At 46.1% G+C, this 15,282-nt stretch overlaps 1 pseudogene; it reads right to left on the reverse strand.

The window, feature by feature from the left end:
- Nucleotides 1-727: 727 nt before the first annotated feature.
- On the reverse strand, nt 728-9,207 carry LOC137224277 (mitochondrial assembly of ribosomal large subunit protein 1 pseudogene; annotated as a pseudogene).
- Between the last annotated feature and the right edge of the window lie 6,075 nt (nt 9,208-15,282).

Genomic DNA, 15,282 nt, shown 5'->3' on the forward strand with positions numbered 1-15,282 from the left:
GTTGGATTTTTGACACTGAGAACATAAAAAGCCCTGATTAATCCAACATTAACTCTCCTGTGGGAATCTGGACATGGTTACCAAGGCTGTCCTCCAGAAGACTGCAATGCCAGCCCTTCCTTCCTACCTGTCTGGCCAGGAATCATTTGCGGGCTTTACCTTTCTTCTGGCCAAGGCTGATCCAAACAAAAAGGCCTCTGGGCTAGATTTAAACGTGGCCTTTATCATTAACCTCCTAGAAGCAGAATTAAGTGAAAAAAGCAAGGTACAGAAAAGTGTGTAAAACAGACAATGATTGATGTACTGAAGCAGGGGTGGACATGGTATAAAAGCATAGAGTCGGGGCTTCCCTGGTGGCGCAGTGGTTGAGAGTCCGCCTGCCGATGCAGGGGACGCGGGTTCGTGCCCCGGTCCGGGAAGATCCCACATGCCGTGGAGCGGCCGGGCCCGTGAGCCATGGCCACTGAGCCTGCGCGTCCGGAGCCTGTGCTCTGCAACGGGAGAAGCCACAACAGTGAGAGGCCCGCGTACCGCATTAAAAAAAAAAAAAAAAGCAGAGAGTGCACGTACAAAGGTAAATGGAAGTACCATCTGAACGTAAGCTCTTTAAGGACAGAATTTTCGACTTCTTTTTTAGTCACTGCTCTATCCGCAATACCTAGAACAGGCACTCAATGAGGATTTCTTTTCTTTTTTTTTTTTTTTGACCAGAGCAGTTCATGTCATTTTATTCCCATTTAAACTCCACAGGAGCCAGAGGTGAAGTGTCATCTTCTATTCCAAGGATGAAGTCTTCAGGTAAGGTCTCAGGTGCTATCTGAGCTAACTGGTCATCATAAGAATGTAGGGTCCATAATTTCTCTAATTCATAGGTTTCTCTGGTTTCCGGAAGCATCGAATGAATCACCATGCTGCCAAAGTCCACACAGAGCCGGCCAGCAGCGTCCTTCCCTTCGGTGTTAACATGAGGCTCACTGTTACATTTCAGGTGTTTGTACATTTTCACAATGTAGTAGGCCATGGCATGTATGTGTCCAGTGGAAGTTCCACTACCAATTACAAAGTTATCTGTATATTTCATTTCTGGAGGCACCTCAAGGACACAAATGTCTCTTGCCTCAGAAGTGAAACCAGCATATTGATGTCAAACTTGGGACCAGTACGATCTCCGGTGCCTGACTCGGGCGCCCCTCGCCGGCGGTCCCCTCCGCCCGCCCCTCCGGGCCGCAGGCCGCGCGCTCGGTCGGGGGCCAGGCAGACCCTGCGGAGCGCTGGTCCCACCGGAAGCCGCCCAGCCGAAGGTGGCGCCCCGCGGCCGCCGTGGGCCACGCTCCCGGGGAAAAGGCCTCAATGGGTATTTCTTAATTGAATAAATAGAACAGAATGAAAAGCATATCCCTGAAGAGAGAGATGAGAATACGGCATTGGTGGCTGCCCGCTGGTGGGGAGGGTGGGGTGTCAGGGTAGAGGAGGGCTGAGAGGAGACGGAACCCCATTCTGTACTGTGTGCAGCTTTTGTACACGTGCACCACCTTAAAAAGGTAAAAAAAAAGGGGGGGGGGTAAGAACAGGAAAGCAGGACACCGAGGGCCTAAAAACAAGTTGGAAAAATGTGAAATCTGGTCGAGCATCTCTTACTGATACCATCCTCCATTATAGCAGAGGAGAAAAGCTAACTAGAGAGTTAGCAGTCCCTTCCCCTTCACAGGGCAGCCCTGAGGGGCTAATCTGCTCTGGCTGTAAATATGGCAGCCTTGAGGGTTTCCTTACATAAGCAAATCAGGCTCCCGTAAATAGCACAGCCTAGTCCTTTGAACACTGAAGCAACAGGCCTTCGTTCTGACAGCCAGCCCTTGACATCTTGTCAACCTCATGAGAAGTCATTTCTGCCTGTTCTCCACTAAGCTGGTTTCACTGACACCTTGGAAATGGTAGGCACTCTTGGGTAAGGAAAGTCTCTATGTGTTTAATTTGGGCCAATTCCTGTTAAAACCAACATTCTTCTATTTCTAGCAATATTCCCAAATGCCTGATTTCAGTGCTCCCTTCAAAAGGTGGGCAGCACATGAAACACAGAGAATTAATATTCTTTATCTTTGACAGAGAATTTACTAGTTAATATTTTGACAGAGAAGTATAAATTTACATGAAATATCTCATTTAAATCTCATAACAGCTTTATGCAGGAGATGGGATCATCCTATTTTATAGGAACTGGGGCTTAAAGAAGCAGGTGGGAAGCAAGGATTCCAACCAGGCTGGTCTCTAAAACGCATGCTTTTCCTCTCCACTGCCTCCCAGCATTTGTGTGTTACCTGCAATTTACAAAGCAACTCACATACACTATCCCATTTAATCCTCACAACCCTGAAATCTAAGAATTATTTTAAATTTCCATTTGCTATGGACTGAACATTTGTGTGCCCCCTGCAAATTCGTATATTGATGCTTAATCCCCAGTGTGGTGGCATTCGGAGGTGGGGCCTTTAGGACATAATTAGGTTATGAAGATTCAATATCAAAAAAACAAACAACCCAATCAAAAAATGGGCAGAAGACCTACGTAGACATTTCTCCAAAGAAGGCATACAGATGGCCAACATGAAAGGATACTCAACATCACTAATTATTAGAGAAATGCAAATCAAAATGACAATGAGGTATCACCTCACACCGGTCAGAATGGCCGTCATCAAAAAACCTACAAATAACAGATGCTAGAGAGGGTGAGGCCGTCATCAAAAAACCTACAAATAACAGATGCTAGAGAGGGTGAGGTATCACCTCACACCGGTCAGAATGGCCGTCATCAAAAAACCTACAAATAACAGATGCTAGAGAGGGTGAGGAGAAAAGGGAACCCTCTTACACTGTTGGTGGGAATGTAAACTGGTGCAGCCACTATGGAAAATAATATGGAGGTTCCTTAAAAAACTAAAAATAGAACTACCATATGATCCAGCAATCCCACTCTTGGGTTTATATCTGGAAAAGACAGAAACTCTAATTTGAAAAGATACATGCACCCCAATGTTCATAGTAGCACTATTTACAATAGCCAAGACACGGAAGCAACTTAGATGTCCATCAACAGAATGGATAAAGAAGATGTGGTACATATATACAATCGAATATTACTCTGGCATAAAAAGGAATGAAATATTGCCATTTGCAGCAACATGGATGAACCTAGAGAATACTATACTTAGTGAAGTAAGTTGATATATTATATGATATCACTTATATGTGGAGTCTAAAAAGTAATACAAATGAATCTATACACAAAACAGGAACAGACTGACAGACATAGAAAACAAACTTATGGTTACCAAAGGGAAAAGAAAGCGGGGAGAGATAAATTAGGAGTATGGGATTAACAGATACAAACTACTATCCATAATGTAGAGAAGCAATAAGGATTTACTGTATAGCACAGGGAACTATATTCAATATCTTGTAATAACCTATAATGGAAAATAAACTGAAAATATATATATAACTGAAAAAAAGAAAAAGTTTCACATCAGTGTGTCTCCAAAGACACCACGCTCTTTTTCCAAGAGTTATACAAAGTCTTGTTAAAACCTAGAAACGTTTAATTACCTATGGCATATACAAATTACTCAGATTTCAATTGGGTCAAGGCTTAAGATATTAATAAAATTATCTGTCAGGGGACTTCCCTAGTGGTCCAGTGGGTAAGACTCTGTGCTCCCAATGCAGAGGGCCCAGGTTCAATCCCTGGTCAGGGAACTAGATCCCGCACGCCGCAACTAAGAGTTTACATGCGGCAGCTAAGAAGCCCGCATGCCGCAATGAAGATCCCGTGTGCCGCAACTAAGACCCAGTGCAGCCAAAATAAATATAAATAAATACATAGATAAATAAATAAATATAAAATAAAATTATCTGTCAGGATAAACTATAAAACAGAAAATTAGGTTGTGAGGGCAGAGCCCTCAGGAACAGGAACAGAGACTTCCTTTCTGCTCTCTGCCTGTGAGGACACAAAAAGATGGCCGTCTGCATCCCAGGAAGCAGGCTCTCACCAGAAACCAAATCTGCCCATGCCTTGACCTTGGACTTCCCAGCCTCCAGAACTGTAAGAAATAAATATTTGCTGTTTAGGCTACCCAGTCTAAGGTAATTTGTTACAGCAGCCCAAACTGACTAAGGCATCATTTTACAGAGGGGAAAACTGCAGCTCAGAGAGGGGCACATAGGGGCAGCATGGTATAAGACAGAGAGTGCTGGTCTGGGGAGAAAGACCTGGATCCTACTCCTGGCTGTGCCCCTGATGAACTTGGTGACCTTGGGCAAGGCATGCCTGCTCTCTGGACCACAGTTTCCTCTTCTGCAAGGCAGTGTAATGGACTAGATGCTCTAGCATCCCCAGCAGCTCAGATAGTCTTTGATCTTAGGAAACCTCTTGGTGCTCCTTGCAATGAGGTTAGAACTTTAGTTGTGAAGGGGGAGCCAATGAAACTGACATACACAACTGGCCCTGGTGGGATATTGGCATTTATTCCTATGCTGCAGTTCACACTTCTAAGTTTCTACAGTTGCAATGTCTTAATCATAATGACACTGTTTCTAGAATGCCATTAATATTCCCATCAGAAATGGAAATGTCAAATTGCTAATCACACCCCGGGGGCTTTTCTTCTCATACTATCATCGCTTTATATGATATTTAAAATCATATTTAAGTTTATTAAAATATCAACCATTTTTCGTTTAGAAACAGGAAAGTCTACGCCAGTGTTTATACAACGGCAGGAAAAAAAAAACTCTGTCCACCAGAAAAAGCCAGCCCACAACTCCACAGAGCTGATGAAAACATTTGAAGAACCCAGCTCTGCCTGACTGGGGCTTCCCTTTGCGAGAGGGCATTGCCAGCAGCAGTGACAGGTTAGTGCTGAGTTAAAGTAGCAGCTGGCATCAGCACAGGTGGAGGTTCATGACCCCTGTCTGTGGCTCAAAACTGGAAGTTATGGTATCTTGCCTGGTAAGAAAGTGGGTGGAGCAGAAAGAGAGTGGGCAGCCCGGGTTTGAATCTGCGCTCTGTCGCTCGTGTCTCTGTGATACTGGGCCAGTTACTTCATCCCTCTGAGCTTTAGCTTCCTGACCTATAACTTCTCATTTAGCATTTCTGGCTCAGGAGTGCTGCAGTGATGGAACAGGCTTAGTAGGTGCACAATAAACGTCCATGTAACCACAAACATCTGCGCTGGACAAGACACAGCCTTTGACCTCAAGGAGTTCACGGTCTAAAGAGCAAGAGAAACGTGGAGAGGCAATGACGACTGAGGATACTGAGGACTGGGGTAGTGGCAAGGATGGAGAGTTGCGGGAGCTCGGAAGAGAGTGTCTAGCCTTATGGGAAGAGGCGATGTGGTCAGAGGAGACCCTCTCCTCCCCCCAACTTCCCCCCAGGGGACATCTGAGCTGATAGCAAAGATGAGGAGGAGACTCACAGGGGGGAAGAAGGTAGGAGGATTACTCCTGGCAGGAAACAGCCTGCTGCCTTTGAAGAATTATCAGCGATTTGCAGGGGATTAGAGTTGAGGGTGAGGGAGTTGGGGAAGCAGAAGGAGCTGAGGCCTGTGAGCCCCTCTGTGAGCCTGGGGCCTCCCCATGCCCCCTTCTCTACCTGCGTGTGGGCACCCCCCTTGGCTGCATGGCTCCATGCACACGCTGCACAACTGCACCCCGAGGCCCGAGGCACAGCGCGCTGCCTCAGCAGGGACGTGTGTCATGGTCTGGGAAATCTGGATTTTGTTCAGAACACTCCGAACCTGAGAAATGAACTAGAAGGGTTTAAATCAAGGAAGTGACACAATCACAGCTGTGGTTTAGAAGGAACACTCTGAACACAGGAAGGCTTCTGGATTGCTGAGGAGAGAGAGAAGGCTGGAGGCCTGGGGGAGGATACCCTGAGGACACAAGCAGAGGCATGGGGGGCGGGGGGTGCTGGCAGAAAGGGAGGCTTCAAGGAATCCACAGAAGGTAAACTGGACAGGATTTTGTGACCGCGTGGAGATGGGAGGAGGTGAGGACACGACGGTGGCTGGGGCCTGTGGATCTGCAGACGTAGATGTGGGAGTCATTTATGTGGAGAGAGAGGGGAAGGTGAATCCGTCGGAGAGTCAAGAGGGAAGAGGATCCAGAACAAAATGTCAGGGGCCCCTGAGGGAGAGACAGGAAGAAACGTGCAGGGAGCGGGGAGGAGGCCGAGCAAACCTGGCCCTGTGGTGTTTCTTTTCCCCACTGAGTAGGAGGTGGAGGTATCTGCAGAGGCTGGGGCGTGTGGTAGGGCTCAGGATGGCAAGGAGGAAACAGCTACTGTGAGGGGGTTGGAGAGGCAGCGGATGGGGGACGCCGGGGAGGACTGCCAAGCACGGGTTGTTTTCTCCTGGCCCGACAGCTGCCGTCAGTCAGGGGACCAGATGGAACAATGAGGTAAGATCCTCCCAGCACACAAGCTACACTCTGGGGGCAGAGCAGGTGCTTTTAGACACAGAATTTACTCGTCTGAACCGCTAGAGGGCCACCGGTGCCATTTGCTTGCGGGAGTGTGGGAAGAGGCTCCCAGCCGGCCTCCCCAGCTACCAGCAGGAGCAGGCCTGGAGCGAGAGTGCAAACGGAGGCCCATATACCCCCTACACCAGCTGGCTAAGCATGTAGAAACTCAGCGAAGCTGTCCCCCCCAACGGGCCTGCTTTCCTAGCTGGGCCTCGCAGCCTATTCCCAAGCACTACCCTTGCATCCCAGAGGCTAAAGGAGGTGAGCTCTTCCCTGGGTCAGCCCGGCCACCTGTGAGCCTGTGAGCCAGGATGGGGTAGAAGCTGGACCTGGGCCCAGGACTCCCAACTGGTGACTAGACCCTCGGGACTGAAACGGATGGACACAATCAAGGTCTCCCAGGAAGCTGAGGCAAGCAGATTCCCCTCCCTGCGTGTCATTTTGCCGACTCAGGATTTCCAGGCAATTCTAAGCACCTCCCCAAACTACATCACCCGTGTAGAGAGAAGGGAAAGCGCATAGTTATCTTGTGGAAACGACTCTGGCTATGTACCTACTCTGGGTGATTTGAAGTGACTGTCAACAAAGCAGGGCTTCTGGAAGCACCCCAATTTCCTTCAACTGGTAAACGGTAAAACAAAATGTGGTACATCCATACAACAGAGCACCACTCAGTAATTAAAAGAAGAAAACTACTATAAGCAACAACTTAGATGTATCTCAAAAGCATTTTATGTTAAGTAGAATAAGCCAGGCACAGAAGGGTGCATACTGCACGGTTCCACCTTTATGACATTCTAGAAAAGAGGAGCTATGGGGAGAGAAGACAGATCAGGGGTTGCCAGAGCAGGGAGGGCAGAGGGGATTAGCTGCAGTGGGACCTAAGGGGATTTGACTGGGTGATGAAAGTATTCTACCTCTTGATTGTGTTGGTGGTTTCACAGCTGCATACATCTGTCAAAACTCATCAAACCAAATACTTTTAAAAAGGGTGAATTTAATGAAGCTAACCCCCAAATAAGTAAATTAATCCGACCCGCTTTCTCTGGTTTCCCAGGACAGAGGCTGTGGTTTTCTCCCTCTTCCTTGGTCTAGGGGGTACATTTCAGCCCAAGTGACCCTCTCCTGTAATTCCTCTTCATTCAATTGGTTATCAAACCAGAGGAAGACAGATGGACAGAGACAGAGACAGCGGGAGACAGATTTAGACAGAAAGACAGAAAACATTCTATATTTTGGAGTTTGTGATATGTAGAGTCCTCCTAAGCACGGGCCCCGAGGCAGGGAAAGGGTCCTCTTTCCAGGGTGTAAGAATAGCACGAGACTGTCATGGCTGAGAGCATCTCCTTTGATAAGTTTGGGTACCTCAACTTCTACCACCCAATAGATTCTCACTTTCACAAATTCTTTGATAGTAAGCGTTCTGTGAGCATTGAATTTTTGCTGAAATTTTAAATGTGAATTTTTTAAAGACTCCCATAGGTAGTCACTTTAAAGTTGATATTCTTCCTGATTTATTTGTTTTGCACATTTGAAACTTTTCGTGAATTGGATTTGCTTAAAAGGGAGTATACCTGAAGGAGAAGCCATCACACCTCCGTTTTGCTCGACAGACCTGCCAGATGTGTCGTTCTTTTGTGGCAGGGCCCAGCTAGAAACCAGAAAGATGGAGGGCAGAAAGGAAGAAGATAACACGAAACAATGGATAAACAGAAAGCGCTTCTATTTGTCTTTCTGATGCACACTCACAGACACTCGCACATTCCCCCCCAGCCCAGCACTCCCATGCTCACTTGGATTTCACTAACATTCCATGAAATCACAGGAGCCACCTACTCTGAAAGTATGCGTTCTACGTGTGATAAAAATGAGAGAAAGGACTTTTTCAAAATTGTCATATCATGGGAGAGGCTTTTGGCATGAACCTGTCATACCAAAGGGCTGCTGTTGACTATGGGAGCCCAAGAAGTCTGTAAATGACCCCCACAGTCCTTCAGGGACTCAGTTTATTCACATGTAAAATGGGAATAACAATAACTGTCTTCTTTTTCTCACATAACCCGTGGTTAGGGGCACGTGTGGAATTGCACGTGAAACAGCCCTGTAAACTCTGGACTAGCACCTGCCTACACAGCGCCTATAGCAGCTGCTGCTGAACCGCTGTGTGACACAGCCAGCGTGGTGTGAAAAGCGACTCCCTCCTCACTGCAAGGACCCCTGGCCTTTAGAGGAGGCCCCCGGAGCTTGTTAGTGGTCGAGATACTTTCGTTTCTAGTTTATAACCGACCTGCGGGAAGCCCCCTTCGCCTCCCCCGCTCACCGGAACACAATCTAAAGATTTCTCTCGCTGTCCTGAGCGCTGGATCCTGCAGGACCCGCCAAGCCAGGGTCATCGGCTTCCCGTGAGCTCGGCATAGCGTGCGGGTGTGCTGAGAAGCGCCGAGGTCAGCACCCCAGCCGGGACCCCCTTGTCCGGCCCCAGTCAGCTAATGCGGCCTATTCTGGAAGGCGGGGCGGGAACAATGGGAACAAATCTGTGCCCACAGCGCTCCCAGGGGACAAAGTGCTGGCAGCCTTTCCCTCGGAGCTCATCAATTCCGGAACCACTCAACCAGGGTGCTGAGCCCCGGCGGCTGCTGACTCACAAAGGGCCACGTGGGCGCCGGGGAAACAGGAACCCATTCCGCGCAAGTGAAAGGAAATGCGATCCTTTAGCGGAGATAAGAGAAGACCGAGGGGGCAGCACAAGGCCTGGCAGAAATGATGGGAGAGAGATCACGTTCCCCTTTCTGTGCAAGTAGCTGCTCCTCTCCCCCTCCGAGGCACGGAGCTCTCTGCTCTCCTGCGGCCCCGTCCCCACCTCGCTCCACCGCGCCCTCCTCCCCTCCACCTGCTCCCCAGACACCATCTCATAGCCACTCACAGACTCGTAAGTCACTGGTCATGAAAGTGGGGAGGGGCTGAAGAGACCACCAGCCCACTGTTCCCAACCTTTTCAGCATCAGTGGCTCCTCTTAAGCCTCCTCCTGCAGGGATTCCATATTTGGAGAGATTTTAGAATAGCTGCCTTTATTGAGTACCTGCTCCTTTGGGTCGTTCCCTGGACAAAGAATTTCCCCCTTACTATCTCATCTAGTGCCAGCAAAACTACTGGGAAGTGGGTGTAATTATCTCTATCTTACATATGAGGAGGCTAAGACTAAGAGAGAGGTGTGTTTGCCTGAAATCCTACAGCTACAAAGTAGCAGAGTTAGAATTGAACCAAGGTCTGTGTGGCTTCAAGTCCCCACAGACTTCCAGCATTTGAGAATAGGTAGCTCATGCTCCCAGCAATTGCACTGCTAGGTATGTACTCAAGAGAAATGAAGCTATGTGTCCACATAATAACTTGCACACCAACGTTTATAGCAATACTGTTCAAATGTTCATCAACTGGTGAATGGATAAACAAAATGTGGAATATTCACACGATGGAATATTATTTGGCCATGAAAAGGAATGAAGCATGGGTACGTGCTACAACATGGCTGAATCTTGAGAACATTTGGTTAAGTGAAAGAAGCCAGTCACAAAAGACCTCATATTATATGATATCTTTTACGTAAAATGTCCAGAATAGGCAAAAACATAGATACAGAAAGTAGACTGGGGATCACTCAGGGCTGAGGGACAATAGCAGTGATCCCTAAAGGATGCAGGGTTTCCTTCTGAGGTGACAAAAATGCTCTGAAGCTGACTGTGGAGGTGGTTGCACATATCTGTGAATATACTAAAAACCATTGAGCTGTACATTTTAAACCGGTGAATTGTATGGTATGTGGATTATATCTCAATAAAGCTATTTAAAAAGAAATAGCTCATGTTATGACTGACAAGGTATCCTGGCTCTGTGTCGTGAAGGTTGAGAAGCAGAAGCTGCATGGTACAGTGGAAAGAACCAGAACTTTGGAACCAGCGACCTTGGACAAGTTGTTCAGCCTCTCTGAGCCCGAGTTCCTTGTCTGTAAACTGGGGTTAGTAAGCCCATCTCAGCCCATTGTTACAGTGTAAGGGAAGGCCCCCAGCCCCTCCAGGTATAGAGTTCCCTGATTTTGAAGTTTGAGGCTTGAGTGAAGAGGCAGAGGTGGGAGGTGCCTGCGGGCAGAGTGGTTTCCCCTGCATAGAAGGGATCCTTCTCTCCAGATGTACCAAAGGCTAATCAGGCAAAGGGCTGAAAAGAAAGCTTGGTGATTCACTGCCCTCTGTTGCCTAAGCGACTCCAAATAAGAGAGACTGAGAGGAAGTGAGAAAACAGGGTGTGTGTGTGCGTGAGGTCTCGGGGCGACCCTGCTGGCCCTGGGACTGGTGGGAGCCAGAACCAGGAGGGAGGCAGATGGGAGAACTAAGGGAAACCAGCCTCCCGTGGAAAGCGGCTCTTTTTCAAGGCAGCAGGATGGGTTGGGTGATCCTGATGTATTTCTGCCCGACTATGAAGCATCTGCCAAAAATGCCGCGATGCTTTTCTGAAAACAACTGGGGCATTAGAAAGAGGTATGAAAAAGCTAAACAAGTAAAATAACAAAAACCAGAAAACAGAGCAACTTGGTAACAGAGGTACTTAAGGTCTAGGAGGTGGTACCAGCATGTTGGCCACGGTGGGAAGTGCAGTCGATCTTCGTCATTCACAGATTCTGTATTTGTGAATTCACCCACTCACTAAAATTTATTTGTAATTCCCACATCACTGCTCATGGCGCTTTTGAGGTCATTCCTGGACATGAGCACAGCAGCAAAAAATTTGTCGCCCAGTGTGCACGTTCCCAGTTGAGTAGAATAAACGCTCTGCCTTCTTGTTTCAGCTCTCATACTGTAAACAAGTGTCCTTTTTGCAGTGTTTAGTGCTATGTTTTCTGCATTATTTTCCTTTGGTTCATGATTTCACTGTATAAAATAACCCACAAAGGCAGTGCTAAAGTGCTGTCCAGTGTTCCCAAGCACAAGAAGGCTGCGATGTGCCTTACAGAGAAAATGTGTGTTATATAGTCTTCCTTCAGGTATGAGTTAGCTATGAGTTCAAGGTTAATGAATCAACAATGTATATTAAATAAGGTGTCTCTAAACAGAAATACACGTCAACAAAATGTTATGTATTGATTAGTTGACAAGAATGTTGTGACCAGAGGCTCACAGGAACCCAGCCCTATATTTCCTTTAGGAAAAAGTACTTCAGTATTGTATCTGCTGTTCAGGGTTCCCATAGGATTCTATAGTCATAGAATATAACTACTACAAATAATATATGCTCTGTATTTTTCATATATTATCTCATTTAATGCCCACAAAGTGTTATATTTTACAAATAAGGAAATTGACATTATATATATTAGATTATGTGACTTCTCTAACATGTGAAAGTGGCAGGATTTGAACCCATTTCTAACTCTTCAGTGGGGAAAGGAACTCTCTAGCCCTTGAGCTGAAATGCCAGTTCTTAGGGAAGTGTGATCAGGCTCATATCAGGGCTGGTAGGAGGGCACAAGGAGAGCTGAGCTTGGTCAAGAACAGTATAGATCTGAGAAAGGAGGGTGAAAGCACTAACACGACCCTCCAGTTGTAGTCTGCACTGATCAGACCGTAGCCAGGACAGCGGGGAAAAGCCAATCTGCGATCAGCACAGAGGAGAGGCACCAGTGTGGTGAGGAGACTGGGAGCCAACCATGTCCAGAGAGAAACAATGGAAGGACTAGGAATTGTTCAGCCTAGAAATGAGAGCATGGAGGCAAACAGGGAGGGATCTTCAAATATCTAAAGGGTTATCTTGGGAATGGAGAACTAGATGGAAGGCAGAACTAGGATTGAGGGCTGACAGTTAGTTACAGGGAGCAGATTTTGACTGGGTGCAAGGAACATTTCCTGATATTCAGAGCTCTTCAACAAGCCAAGATTGGAAATTGGTGGTCCACACGTCAAATCAAGCTGCAGACATGTTTTGTTGCCTCACAAAAAGCACAAAAGTGTTTTTTAAAAATTGTGTGTAAATGGCCTGTGGGACATGTATCCCAGTGCCACAGCCTGCAGCACTCGCTTTTAGTCCCATGTCGCTCATGTGTAACTTGCCTTACCCGTCATGTATGGGGTTGACTGATTTAGCAAATAAAATACAGGAGGTACAGTTTAATTTGAATTTCAGACAAATACTTTCTTAGTATAAGTATGCCCTGCAATACTTAGGATATACTTATACTGTATTTGTATCCCAACACTTGAGACTTACTAATACTGTCCTGTATTTAATCTGGCAACCCTACCCTGGTAACTTAAATGGGAGTCCCTGACATTGCATTTTGAGGAAGTGGGCTCCACCGTTGGGAGATAACCAGACACTTGTCTCAGAGGAATGTTCAGGATGGAAGCAGAGCTAAAATGGTCTAAGAATGCTTTTGCCCAATTTTCTTGAAACCCTCCATTTCAGAGCGACAAAACAATAAAAGGTAGAGGAAGTTAATAATTCGAAGTAACACCCCCCGTGCTCTTCTGGGTGTGCTTCATGGGAGAACGCTGGCTTCTTGCTCTAATGGCAGAATATCGTACCAGAACTGGGACTGATTGCTGGATAAGGACATAATGTGTTCCTGACCTCTAATATCAATTGCTAGTAAAATTCCTTTTAAGTGCAAGTTGACTGATGTCTCTACAGCTGGGGAGAAAGGTTGCAATCTCTTTCTGGATCAGGGCATGAACAAAAAGACATCTAATATCTCAAAATTATAATTCAGTTTTATCTGTCAAAAGCCATCCTCTGCTTCTCTGAGGCTGTGGTTAGTCATCCTGACACTTGTTTTCCTACCCTGCTGCCAGAACTGCTTTTCTGGTTGTTTTGAACAGACGGTGGCTGACTTACCATGAATTGGAACGTGGCAGCAGTTGATACGGGAGGAGAGACTGGCCCTAACTCACTGCCTCAGTTTCCTGGGCAGAAAAGGAGGAGCAGTATCTCTGAGCCACTTCCAGAATTTGTGCCTCTAAAAATGAGTCTCAGTAGTCCTTGGTCATCAGCTAGTCCTTCAGCCTCCAGAGAATCCAAATGTTGATGTTTGACGGGATTTGAGTAAGGATTTGGTTCAACTCACTGTTTTGGAGATCAGAAAAGTTAGCTTCAGGTAGGGTGACAGGGCCCAGAGCCCTTTGAGGCTCAGCGAACGGCCTCCCATTCCTCCGCCCCGGTTCCTCGCGGGTCCTTCCCTTATTTTCACTCAGTTTTCTCAAAGCCCCTCACTCAAAACAGACAAAATGGCAAAAGGCAGGGGAAGTTAACAAAATGCATTAAAATACTTGAGGGAAAGTATCTACCACACATTAGAGTGTAGACTAGAGTACACACAGAGGCCGTGTCCCCAGCCATCCTAACTTGTCCTTGTAGGGACAGCTCCTAGGAGACGGGGCTTTGCTGTCTCTTTTAAAGACAGGTGAATTCAGCATATCCCCAAGTTCACTTGGTTGCTCACAGAATATTCCTAACAATACTGTTTCCTTCATCATTCTTCATTAAGATTCAATAGGTAAGATCCCAGGGGTCACTCAAAGTAAATAAAACTCCATGTCAACTATTGTAGAGTAGGGACAAATTGTTTAATATGTCCTTTTGTTTTAGAGGAACTGAACTTAGCTTGAGAAGTAAGAGACCTAGGAGTCTCTGGATCTTAAACAAGGGAATTCTGGTGACTTGTGGCTCTGTTATTTTCCAGTAGTAGCCCTGTTCTTACTGGCTATTCTTGATAGGTGTTCTGTCTCCTCAAGCAGAACTTCAAGGGGACTTGTCCTTCCTACCTTTTAAATTTCTCAGGGTCTTATTCTTACATTATGCACACAGATCCCCCGCCAATATGTGTTGAATGAACGAGTTGGAACTAAAAAGGACAAGGACTTTGGAAACATAAATATCCTGGACCAAATCCAGGTTTCTCCATTTACCAGCTGGTAAACTTGGGCAAATTTGAACTTCTCTAGACCTCAGTTCCCTCATCTGTAAAAAGCAGATGGACCCCCTCTCTTATAGGGCTGTTGTGAAGAGAACATGGGATAATGAAGACACACGATAAATGGCAGCTGTGATTATTGTACCTGCTGAATTAATACAGACCTTTTTTTTTTTTACATTTTAAAAATCAGTTTTATTGAGATATAACTTACATGCAATAAAATTTACTGATTTTAACTGTACAACTAGATGAGTTTTGACAAACATATACAGTTTTGTAAATACCACCACAATCACGGTATAGATTTCCATCACCACAAAGAGTTGCCTTGTGCCCCTGTGTAGTCAGTCCCCTCTCTCCATCCCTGACCCTTGGCAAACACTGATCTACTTTCTGGCACTATAGTTTTACCATTTCTAGAATTCCATATAGATGAAATCATACAGTATGTGGTCTTATGTGTCTATCTTCTTTCACTTAGCTTAATGCTTTTGAGATTCATTTATATTGCTGTGTGTTATCAGTACTTCATTTCTTTTTACTGGTGAGTAGTAGCCCATTATGCGGCTATACCACAATTTGTTGATCCATTCACCTACTGATGGATATTTGGGACTTGCAGATTTTTGGCTATCATGAATAAAGACTGAAGTACAAGTCTTTGTGTGAATATTCATTTTTATTTCTCTTGGGTAAATACCTAGGAGTGGGATTTCTGGGTCAAATGACATATTAATTTTCTACTGCTGTGTAACTACATATCACAAATGTAATGCCTTAACACAACACCCATTTATTA

This window comes from Pseudorca crassidens, chromosome 5 (assembly GCF_039906515.1).
Source record: "Pseudorca crassidens isolate mPseCra1 chromosome 5, mPseCra1.hap1, whole genome shotgun sequence".
In the NCBI taxonomy this organism is placed as follows: Eukaryota; Metazoa; Chordata; class Mammalia; order Artiodactyla; family Delphinidae; genus Pseudorca; species Pseudorca crassidens.